At 38.2% G+C, this 13,140-nt stretch overlaps 1 protein-coding gene across 4 annotated transcripts in view; it reads right to left on the reverse strand.

Moving 5' to 3' along the window:
• grik4 (glutamate receptor, ionotropic, kainate 4) overlaps positions 1-13,140 on the reverse strand; it is a 546,157-nt gene that overhangs the window by 483,400 nt on the left and 49,617 nt on the right. The window contains exon 1 of one of the 4 annotated variants that reach the window (XM_088346498.1): positions 12,063-12,122. The exons of the other annotated variants lie outside the window; for them this stretch is intronic. The gene's annotated coding sequence lies outside the window, so the exon portion shown is untranslated. Of the gene's footprint in view, positions 1-12,062; positions 12,123-13,140 lie in introns of those variants that run through there. 4 annotated transcript variants of the gene reach the window in all.

Raw genomic sequence — 13,140 nt, forward strand, 5'->3', positions numbered from 1 at the left:
ACATAAGGCCCCCTTGTGATGGGGTGGAAGGTTAGAAGACGCATGGAATAGAGCTAAAGGTACGCATGTGGAAAAGCTCAAGCCCCCTGCTGACGCGAGGTAAAATTCCGAGAGCAGTGGAGCACATGTTAAAAGTCATGAAGGCGACAGCCTCAATGCCGAGGTCGTGTCAAAGACAATGTTGAACAGCCGACAGGATGAGAATATGTAGGACCAAGAAGAAACTTAACAAAAGGGATTCACAGTAAACTAAAAATGTTTAACCCTAGACCGATACATCAACACTGAAACAAATAGAAAAAAGACTGACCTGAACTGACTTGCTTCAAGATGGGGTGCATAGTTTGAAGAGTCCTTAAAAAGTTCAAATAAAATATTGCCTCGGTTAAGTATGTGTTAACAATGCCCAAATTAGTTCAAAGAGCCTTTATATGTTTTTGTTCACAGCAACTTTCTACTTTTATATTACTCTTGGCATTAGTGTTCTAGCCACTCAGTGCATAAAATGGAGGAATGGAGGTGGGGGACATGAAGGTGGAGAGTGATTTAATGCACATGCATGCTCATGTTAGTCCAGCATGTGCAGGACTGAGCAAATCATTTGGTTTAAGAAAATGGCAAAGAAGCCAGGACAGGGGGAAAAAAATCATTGATTTAGTTTATTTGTTTTATCGGCCAATACAGTGTCTTGAATCCAAAACCTCAGCAATGTATGAGTAAAAAGATTAGTAAGACCTATTACATTTTTATCATATGCATTCATTAATGAGGGTTAATATATATATATATATATATATATATATATATATATATATATATATATATATATATATATATATATATATATATATATATATATATATATATATATATATATATATATATATATACAGACACGCGTCTAATTGCATATGTTATTTTATTTTACATTTGCGTTTAAATTTTATCCATTTGGTTTTGAAACACTCACAATTAAGGCAAGGTAATGTGTCATGTCCTTTTAAAAGTGAAATGTGATACTATAGTATGCCCAATATGTAACATGGCTAGCTCAGACAGGTTTTTCTTGCAGAAAATTTGATTAAAGTAAAAGTTTGATAAAGAACTAAAAAGATGTAGCTATTTAAGTGTTGGTCTTGAACATATCATATATTAATGCTTTATAAAAAAATATATATATTTTATGGGGTTGGGAGAAACAAAGGGACACTAGGGAGAAGTGTGGCCTCAAACAAACAAAGACAAATGTATTAGCCATAGTTTATTTGTGATTATATATTGACCCTTTGTTGCACACACATGACCTGACCATGACGGGTGGAAGCAAACCATGTAACAGTGGAAAAAGCCAGCAAGCTGTAGAAACAACAACAGAATCAGCTACAATATTTCAGCTTTATAACATATTACAACGGTACTCCACCAACATTAGCTAATAACAATAACTAACTTATTATATTGAGTGTCCTTGACCTGACTCGTACCTACTTGATATAAAATTGCTTGCAAACACATCAAACGTTCTATCCCAAAAATGCTTGCTGCAAGTCCGATGAATTTGTGTGCTGCGAGTCCCTCAGTGTTATTTGCAGATAAAGATTGCCGTCTTCTTTCTTTATCAAAATAGATACGATAAAATACCAAATCGGGCTTAGAATCTTGCTGGTTGGCACTGCCCAATGAACAGTAATAAGTCACCATTGTAAAAAGTCGTGGTCATATTCTTCAGATGTGTTTTTTGATATTTGGTACAACTGAAATGCTTATTCAAGTACAGATCATTAGTGTGCTTCTTGACGTCCTCGGCTCTCATTCTGCCAGGCCATGCAACGTGACGTAACGTGTAAAGGGTCAATGTTATAACCATATTTTCACCATTTTAATTTAGCAGGGCAGATTTAAAAGCCTATTGGGCTGTCTTTGGCCTGCGGGCCGTAGAGCGCCTACCCCTGAGCTAGTGACTTACAAAAATATGGAAATAGAGCTTCTTCCATATCCCTCCTTCTCAAGTGCAAAATTCAAAAATGTGCCAGTGACCTGCACTCACTCCCTCCATACCCAAAATTCAAACACTGGCAAAAACATCAACGAAAATGTCCAGAATTAGAGAGTCCGTTGACATTTCTGAGTCAGAACAGTCAGTGCATCAATGGCAGGCTGGTGTCAAGCTAGACAGGAAATATATCACGTTCCTTATCACGACAGCTCTGAATAGCGAGGCCACTCTGCATGGCGTGCACCCTTGAAACGTCCGTCTTGATAAGGTTCACGTCAGTTGGTGAAAGGAACCATTCGTGGTCAGGACAGTGCCGCTGATTTTCTATAGGCAAAGTTGACGTCCAGACGTCAGAAAATGTTCAAGTACATTGAGGCTATTTCTTGCTACTTTTTCAGAAACGGGGACAATTACATGTATGTAAAAAGGAGTTGATTGTGGGCAGTGTTGGGAATTCTCATCTCATCTCATCTCATCTCATTAGCTGCACCGCTTATCCTCAGTAGGGTCGCGGGGGTGTTGGGAATTAATCCGTTATAAATAACGCTGTTACGTAACTATTTTGTTTTTTCAGTAATGGGGTAATCTAACTACCGTATTTTCACGCAGATAAATGGCTCCCGCTTCATTCCAATTGCAGGGCGCGCCTTATCAGGCATTCTGTCCCTAATGCAGAGCAGGTGACTGAGACCACCTCGGTGGCCTTTGGGTTGGGCGCTCTCTCCCGAGAAAGGGAGGTCATACTTTTGAGCTTTGGCCCTGTCAAAACATACAACATTTTTGGGTAAAATCGCATTGTTTTTGTCAGTTTGTTCATATTTCCAACTAAATGTGACTTCTATGCATCTCCTGTGACTTTTAGTCGTCTCACGTTTTATTGCCATCAAATCCAGCTTGTGCGGAAGAGGACGCGTGACGAGCTCATTGTGCAGACGTTTAGGGCAATATTTATAAAAGTTTACTCCAGCCTCTTTTCATACTCCAAAAACCTGCAGTAATAATCATACACAAGGCAGGATATTGTGATGACTCCATTATTTTATTTCTGCAGTGTAAATTATTAGAATTGTTTGATATAGTAGACTTTTACAATTCACAACTACTACTCAAGGTGAATAAAGATGCACTGCCAGAGAACATCCAAAATTATTCACACGAAAATAAGGAAGCTATGACTTGTGGAGAAGTAGTAACTTCAAGATACAACTGTTGAGAACCACCAGGAAAAGTATGTGTGTGTCTGTATGTAGAGTGAAACTTTGTAACAAATTATAGGATGAGCTCAGACAGTGTCCAAATATTTACCTGTTCAAATCCAGATTTGAATAAAAAAACAGTATTGTCAAAGTACAGAGAAAAAGAAAATTGGACCTGAATTATATAGCAAATGGATAGTTTATGCACATAATTAACCTTGTTATTATTATTAATATGATAATTATTATTATCATAACTGTCATCAACTGTTATTATCACAATTGTTATTACTTTCATTTTTTTGTCTGAATGATATCTTGCTATTAACTATTAATCATTAGCAGTGTAGAGTTAATATATGGGTAAAAATAATAATTGACCTGGAATTATTTTAACTATTGCTATGATGAAGATAATTATTGTTATTATTATGTCAGTGATAATGATTGTATTTTTATTAATAGTATTGTTGGTATCCAAAGAATTTCAGTGACCAGAAGCCTTAGACATTCAATAGAAGGGTCAAGCTAATAATTTAACTTGTTATTATCATTATTATAACAATAATCATGTCAATTATTTTTGTTGTTTTAGTATTATCAACTATACGACTATTCATATTGTTGATGAACGTTGTTATGGTTGCGATTTTTCTGTCACCATTATATTATGAAAACTCATCACAATCTGGATCTACCGGTATATTTATCTATGTTGGTGATGTTGATGATGATTGTGAAAATGAAACAAAAACTTAATAAATGGGGATACAATCACGTAGAGACATTTAAATAAGAACACAAAACAGGCAGCAGCACGGCGGCGCAGTGATTAGCGCTTGTGCGGCACAGTTCATGTCATGGGAACCTCCTGCGTGGGTTCAAATCCAGCTCCAGACTTCCTGTGCAGAGTTTGTATGTTCTCCCCGTGCTTGCGTGGGTTTCCTCCAGGCACTCCGGTTTCCTCCCACATTCCAAAAACATGCATTTCAGGTGAATTTTCCGGTCCAAATTGTCCCTAGGTGTGAATGAGCGAGTGAGAAGTCTGCCCTGCGATTGGCTGGCAACCAGTTCAGGGTGTCCCCTGCCCACTGCCCGGAGATGGCTGGGATGGGCTCCAGCCCCCCTGCGACCCTAATGAGGATAAGCGGTACGGCTAATGAGATGAGATGAGACAAAACAGGCATGTCCTGCACAACTCATAGTTAGGGCAGACAAGTGCACCCATGTCAGTTTAGGACACAGTTTATATGTGTTGGTGATGATGCGCTTCTTGGAAGTAAACAAAGGCAGCCCACTCCCCAACAATCAACAGCTGGTTTCAGCTGTGGTGCCTTTTTTATCTTGTGATTGGTCAATATGCATTTTAGAGGACCCGAAGAGTTGCTTGGGACACGAAAGAGAGGGCTCTTTTCAGTGAGCCAAGCAAAAAAAATTGGTTCTCTAAAAATAGCCGGAATTCCCATCGCTTCACGTAAACTCTGGTCAAAGACTTAACCATGGTGTTTTGTATTTGCTCAGAAAATTATTTGACATACAACTTACTTTACTTACTGTTACTTTTTAAAGTAACAGAAATAGTAACTTCCCCTTGTAACGCGATCATTTTATTTCACAGCAACACAATTACTCATGACTCCTTTCAAAAAGTAACTAAATGTTTTCAAGTAACTTGCCCAACACTGATTGTTAGTGATGGATTATTTGCCACTTGTTAGTTATTTATTGAATACTGTATTCGATATCAGCAGTATCCCCTGTCTCTCATTTTTCAAAATGGCCGTCATTGGCGCTCCGCTTGAAGAGTTGCTTTAATTAAAGGATGTTTTTTTTTTACATGTTATGCTTTAAAATCATATTTTATGAATATGGTAGTACGATCTAATGAATATTTCTATATCCAAAGTTTGCGTCTGATTAAATTCTTCTCCAATATACGATCAGTTTTCCAGTATCCGAAGTCAGGGAGGCTACCACTAAAGGTTTGCGCAGGTACGCACCAACAGCATCCTGCGTGGTTTATAAGCTAGGTGGGTCCTTAAACCCCCCCTGCATAAAACTGTCAAATGATTTAGTCTGTTAATTCATTGGTTGCAGCCAGGAAATGTAGCACTTAGAGGTGCTGCGTCAGCTGCATTTGACAAAGACAATGATCCAGAGGAGCGGTTATTGACTGCAGAAATTAAGGATGTGTTTGCTTGCTGGGAAAAACTGCAGGCTTTTATAACAAATAAACATCCTGATGAAAACAAAAATGTACAGGTACAACTATGGCTGGATCGCAATTTCATGCATCCAGCGGAACAGTGAGTGGAAAAGCGTACCAAGTGGATTACATTTACACTGACTTTTGTTTTTTGTACTGTTTTTTCATTAGGTTGTTGTTGTTCTAACTGTTCTTGGTCAATAAAGCTTTGCATTGGACAGTAACTTCATCTTTTGCTTTTCTTTTAGCCTTATTTATGTGGTATATATATGAGCATTGACTGAACATGAGTGTACCTCCAAGCTAGTTACATTTAATTTAATGGAGGTTTGGTTGCATTTGATGACCTTGGAACAGATCAATCATGTTTCCATTTTTTTTAATGAAAAAAAACATGGTTCGATTTACAACTGTTTCACGATACAACATTACTGCTGGAACCAGTTTGATTTGTAGTGGTTAGAGGTATTACTGTCATAATCTGTAATGGACATAAGAGGTTCGGGGACTGAGTCAGTTTTCAAAAATAGTAATTCATAAAATAAATTCAACAAATATGACTTCATAAAACACAATATTGTCTTGAAGATTCAAAAACATAACCTGGAGCTTGCTTATAGGTGTTCTCCACTCAGCCGGTAGAAGGCAGTGATAGGCTAAAAGTGCTAATTTTGCTTGAAAGAAGAAGATTAAAACAAAGACATTCCACATCAATAAACACTTGGACAGTTTTATATGACAGGCATAATTATGTTTGTAGTATACTGTATTTCTTTGTGCGTGTTGTAGTTGGTAACACAATGGTGCTTTAAATTTATTGTACTGTTAACTCCGTACATGTCAATTAAAAAAAATAAGCAGGATAAGCCAGGATTTCTTTCCTTGATAACACGAAAACTCATTTAAAAATCCTGTTCTTAACGTTAAAAAAAACTACTGAAGTAGGTGCTCTGTAGCATACCTATCAGACGCTATTGCCTCAGGTATAACGTGAAAATTTGTGAGAAGAATACATTTGAAAATCCAATTTTTACAAAAGAGATGATGAAGAAATTGCTCCGTGTGTAGCATAATTGTAAGAAGTGTAATTTTTAACTGCGGTATTCCTTTCAGAAACAGGGTAATCTAACAAATTGATGTTCCCCCCGTTACAACGCCGATACATTCCGTACATTTTTGCGGGTGTTTACATATGTTTTTGTGTGTGTTTTACATGCGTTTTCATGCATGTGTGCCCATATGTACGTTTTTGGGTGTCTTTACGCACGTTTTTATGTGTTTACAAACGTTTTTTATGTTTATGAACGTTTTTGTGTTTATTCACGTACGTTTTATGTGTTTACATACTTTTTGTTTCTGTTTACGTACGTTTTTGTGTGTTTACATACGTATTTGCTCGTGTTTACGTTACATTTTTGTGCGTGTTCAAGGATCTTATTTTTGCATGTTTATGCAAATTTTTTATTATAATGTTTATTGTTTTTTTTTTTTTATTGCACTTCTAGCTGGTGAGGTGCAATAAACATTAAGACGTTCTATAAATCAACTACCGGTCTGTTGTATTCTATTCAACTGCCTCGAATACTGCTCCAAAAATATGAAATTCTTTGTCATACAACAACTTTTTTATTTGAGTGATGGAAATAGTCATACTCTGTGAAGAGCTACTGCTCCTCCGCATTGAGACGAGCCAGATGAGGAGGCTTGGGCATCTGATAAGGATGCCCCCTTGACACCTTCCTCGGGAGGTGTTCCGTGAATGTCCCACCGGCAGGAGGCCCCGGGGACGACACAGGACACGCTGGAGAGATTACATCTTCGGGCTGGCCTAGGGAAGGCCCTGGGATCGCGTCGGATGAGCTGGAAGAAGTGGCTGGGGATAGGGAAGTATGGGCTTCCCCATTGAGGATGCTGCCCCCACGACCCGAAACGGATAAATGGAGGATAATGGAAGGAAATAGTAACTTTCCTTGGTAAGCAGTTACTTTTCCTACAGAGCTTTTCAGTTACTAAATCAGTTAGTTTCTGCAGTTGGACCAGTGGGCATAGAAAACGTCGACTGGAGCTCCATCATTGAGTCTTAGCTCAATGCTTAAATTTGTGCTATTAAAACCCTTCACGCAGATTTTAATTAAGGGTGATGTCACATCCCATTGAGCAGAGTTCCACCGTCTCGTCAACCTCCGGAGGGCATAGAAAACATACAGACAAGAAGGTTCACGTTCATCCCTGAGTGCGATTTTTTTATTGTAAGACAAACGGAGATGAGGGAAGGTCAGAGAAAAACGGATAATAGATGAGTGGGAATGTGCTCGGAAACAGAGAAATGAATTAACGTGACAATGTCTGCATTAAAAAAATGCTGGGAAAGAAAAAAGACTGTTGCGTATGTCATGTGTCCTTGTTAGTTTACACTCACAGGTTACATAACTCTTACGAAACTTCAGTTGGGTGAAAATTTATTTCAGGTTCATGTAGCAACAAATTACAGTGGCCTCCTCTACTAGAAGATTAATTTGTTCTTGGGTCGACCTCCTATCAGGAATTTTCCCCATAAGAAATGACTGGAAACCAATGTATCCGTTTTTGGCCTTCCAAAATCATAAAGTTAAGCCTAGATAGCTATAAAAGACATTTTCCTGTTCACTAAAAACACATATAAATACTTGTTTAACTTAAAGGGAGTATTAACAAAAATGAGATGATATTAATGAAATGAAATCTGAGTTTATTATGAGCACATACAAAGGGTGTGCGATACCTGACATTAGATATCGTTATCTTCCTTGTGATTTGTAGCACTCATTTTTGGTGGCACTACACAATACAGCGACATCTAGTGGTCACATATTACACAGTCTCCATTTAAATAAAATAATGTTTTTAAGAAGTTCATGTGTTTTTGCGTATTATTGTATTGAATAGTTTTTTATTTTATTTAAATGAATGAGGTATTTTTACACTATGGGTCTCTATAAAATACATATTTATATTGTGCTTTGTTATTAAAATAAAGCAAACTGGATCTTTTTTAAATGTTTGCATTTTTTTCCCAATGTAAATTACTGTATCTTTTGTACTATAAGCCGCATCTAAAAACGCCAAATTGGCCCGAAACTTGAAAGAGCGCCTTGTAGTCCTGTGCCCCTTATATACCGGGGATACGGTGGATAAAGTTGGAAATGCATAGATAATACCAAGGGTTGGAAACGTATGGCTCACGAGCCATAGATTACTCTCTTTTAATGAGTGAATTAAATTGTGCAATTATGTACTGTATTATGAATTATGTATTATGTACTGTATTGCATGTGTGAAGCCAATACAACACTAAATATGCATTGGGTTCAGCCCAATTTATATATAGATGACACTCATGCAAGCGTTGGTTTCTTCCCTCTTTCTCAATGCTTGCGAGACATGGACTCTCACAGCCGAACAGGATGAGAAAATCCAGGTCTTGGAGATACAATAGTACATGAAACTTCCAGACATCTACTACTTAGCCCATGTGTTAAACAAAACGGTCTGCAACACCATCAGAGGGCACATTGGACCCGGCGAAACTTTAGTGGTATGGTCACGTCACAAGATCATCAGGCCTTACGAAGATAATTCTCCAGGGCACAGTCCAATGAGGCAGGAGAAGAGGAAGACAGAAAAATAACTGGGCCAACAGTACAGAATGGACGGGTGCCAATTTTGCAACGACCCAAGAACAGCCCAGGGACCGTCAAAGGTAAAGAGTCACACTATCCTTAATATGGAACCTTATTCAATAATGTATATTTACTGTTGAGACACTTTATGATGAAAATCTACAGACCAAACTGTAAACACCCCAAAACTCCAGCAAGGCTCTCAGAGCAATTTGATTGGGTGAGCAGTAGAGGAAAGCTGTACACAGGGCAAAGCTATACACACAGCACACTCCTCCCCTTGCCCGGTGCCGTCTTCACCAAAGGTAAAAATGCTGATATGCTAGTTTGTAGTTTTTTGGGACATTCTTTACAAAAAAACATCGCTCGCACCTTGTTTTGAAAACATCATTGACGAAAAAAAAATATGTTCTGCCGTGCATTTCCTTTTTTGTTTTTATGTATTTATTTATTCAGTATAGCGAAACACAATCTTCTCAACAAGTTGAAAGCATCTTGACTGAAAAAGTTTGACTCTACTGGCTTTGTTAGCGCAGTAAAGAAAATGCAATTGATTCAGGTTGTGTCATGGAAACGCAAGACGGAGACGGGTGGGTGGTAAGATTGGTCGGTTGAAGTGCGGGGTTCGGGGGCAGGGACATTATTTATATCCAGCCTCTCACCTATTGAACCAGCTTCCTCTCAAAGGCAGGGAGAAGCTGCAATATAGATGTGTCAAATCCATGGTGGCATTGATTCGCCTTTGCCTTTTATTGCTCATTCGCGATGCTGCATTTGACAGACAGATAATTAAATACATGACAACTTGTGGTGTGACCGACAGGTCAGAGCGAGACCGTGGTGGGGCGTGACAAATGAGTGATGGTGTTCAACTCCGAATTCCGTTTTACCACCGTGTTATTCTGCTGCTGTGTAGAACCGGCTGTAGATCGAGCACCTTTTACAATGCATTTTTAACGGTATGACCGTCCGAACATTGATGAATTGGCAGCTATTTGATAGTGAAATGAATCACCAACTCTATTTAGAATCATTTATTATTTTACATATTTCAAATGTATTTCCAACTATGATAAGTACATGCAAAAGTTACAGCACCGATTCAATAACTTCCTCTTAACTGCATGAAAACATGCAATAAATAAGGCACTACAGAAATAACAAATAGCAGCAAGGTCAAAAAAGTAAAAGTAAGTATGCATATAAAAATATAGAAATGTGTAAGGTTTCGAATAAGAAATGTGTCAGGTTTAGCCGGTATCTAAATAGCCTGTTTTGCTTCGATTTCGCAGAAGGGTGAAGGGTTGGAGGGGCAGAGAGAGACAGTTCAGTATTTCTGATTTAATGATGGAAGAAGCTGTTCTTGAGCCTGCTGGTTCTGGCTCTGAGACTCTGCAGCCTTTTCCCTGACGGCAGTAGGTTGAAGAGGCTTTTGTGTTATAAATTCTAAAAAACATTATTATTGTTATTTTATATCGCTGAGTTTTGTTGGCTTTCATGACTCTAAATCAAGCATTTTGCTTTAGGTCAATATCATGATAAATTAAAATGGCTGTGCACCATTGGAGCATCACCAGTGTTGAGCCGTGAAAACAATTTTGGGTGTCATTTCCCCTTTTGGTAGGGTCATTGGCACATGAGTATGGAAACCCCAAAGAGTAAGACTAAGTCCAGACAGAGACTGAAATAATAAAATAGGGGTATGAACAGACCAAATACAGTATGTAATGGTCTACATATGTAATGTATGGAAAATAACCTCAAATGCAAAGAATCAAAGGAGAAAACAAAAGAAAACTGGAGACAGGAAATTAAAAAGACGCTGTTCAGACATCATCTTGCTCTTTTTTTTGCTGAGTAAACAAAGCCAAACGCTCTCAGTCAGTTTTGGGGGCATTTTTTACACCTAGGGTAATCTGCCAGGCTGCCTGTGAAAGATGGTGGTCATATCTAAACTCCTTTCCCCTTTTCTGATTATACAGACAGACGAACAGACAAACAAACAAAAAATCTCTAATCATGGTCACCTATCACCTAGTTATGTTTTTAAAGTATTGTTTTTTTTTGATTAAAAGTATTTATTTGGTGGCTGATAGTTTTTTACCCCATGTCTGATATTTGCTTAATTTTGGTTCGGATTACTGAGTGAACAAATAAGAGAGTTAGAAACAGATCTAGGAAAAGGGAAATGGGTAGATGAAACTATGAGAGGGATACAAGAAAAGAACAAAGAAACCAAGATAAAATGACACAATGACAGACAACGTATGCGCTCATTGACACCAGGGGACAATTTGGATCGGCCATTTAAACTGAAATGCATGTTTTTGGAATGTGGGAGGAAACTCGAGTGCCCGGAGGAAACACGCACAGGCATGGGGAGAACATGCAAACTCTGCACTGGAAGGCTGCGGTAGCTGGAACTGAACCCTGGACTTCAGCACCGAGCTACTTTTCTTTGAAGAACATATGAAAAAATTAAAAAACGAAATCTTAAAATTAGACCGTAACTTAGTAGATGGTAGATCATTTTCACTATTTTGAGAAATATTTTCAAGCATGCTTAGTAAGATAATGCTTAAAATGAGCAAAACAATGCACCATGTGCTATATATTAAGATAGATTGATTTATTGGATGTATGCATTTTTAATATTGAGGACAAAAATTAAAATAGCTAAAAAAAATCCACATAAAACAAGCAAAACCTTCTGCCAATGGGGTAAGATGTTTTTATTGTTGTCCAGACGAACGCGAGAGCCCCACTCCTGTTCCTCAATAAACACACTGAAAAATAATAAAACATGTGCTGTATAAGATCATTTCGTTTATTTTAAGTATATATATCTAATTTTACTTAAAAACATTTTTAAAACATCCTTAAACTGGAAAAATATAATTAAAACAAGCACAACTTTCTGCCAATAACAGAAGGGCTTTTGAATTAGTGTTCCATGGACCAAATACTTTGATGTAACTCTAGTAAGTTTCCTGTCTCAACATTACCTCTTTTGTGGACCCTTCCCACGCTGTCCTTGTTGATGTGAAGCGGGGCTGGTTCTGCTCTGGCCTTCCTGTATTGCAAGATTATCTCGTTTTTGTGGAGTTCAGTAGAAGATTGTTCATTAAACACCGTGCTGTTAGTCTTTTGACCTCCTCTCTGTTGTCTTACTCATATTACCCTGAGATGAAAACGACCACAGTGGTTTCATCAACAAACTTGATGATGCTTTTTGAGGGATGGGTTGGGGTGCAGTCAGATGTGTAGAGAGTGAAGAGAAGGGGGACATTGTGGAGAACAGGTGCTGACTCTGATTGTGAAGGAACAGTGACTTTCCAGCTTTACGGATTGTGGAAAATCTGTTGGAAAGTCTTTTATCCACTGACAGATGGTTGTGGAGAAGCCCAGATGCACCAGTTTTTGCACTATGATGAGCTGAAGTCCAAGAAGAGCAGCCGCAGGTAGCTCTCTCGGTACTCCAGGTGGCTCAGCGCACGATGGCGTCCTTCGTTGATCTATTTGCGCTGAACTGGTGGGGGTCCAGAGTGGGTGGCAGACAGGCCCAGATGTGTTTGGAGACTAGTCTCTTGAAGCACTTCATAATAACAAGCTTATGATCATTGAGGCTGTCCACTGCTGTCATTCTGGGAAATAGAATTATTTTAGAAGTTTTGAGGCATGAGGGAATGGTGCCTTGAAGCTTTTTATTCAATGTACAGTTTTGCATGTGTGAGTGAATAGTGTTAGATGTGAGAGTACGTATGATTAACTTAGCAAACGGCCTCTAATGCATGTATACCTTTTTGTTTTTCTGATTCTAATTTATAGTTCATGGAAAAAATACCATTAACCGAATATTACCATAATTATGTGTTGCATCCCGACAACACTGAATGTAATCAAATATTTCTTTAGGGACTAAAAAAGATGCACTTCCTTATACCGACTGACAACAAACAGGAAAAGCGCTTTGATCAAACTGCAATATCTTCACAGACTACCGCCTCTGGCACCCACACCCATGCATCATTTCCCATCAAAAAAATATCGGCCTGGAAGATTTTTTTTTCCTGATGTCAATAC

This window comes from Urocampus carinirostris, chromosome 10 (assembly GCF_059441175.1).
Source record: "Urocampus carinirostris isolate Australia breed hairy pipefish chromosome 10, RoL_Ucar_1.0, whole genome shotgun sequence".
Taxonomy (NCBI): domain Eukaryota; kingdom Metazoa; phylum Chordata; class Actinopteri; order Syngnathiformes; family Syngnathidae; genus Urocampus; species Urocampus carinirostris.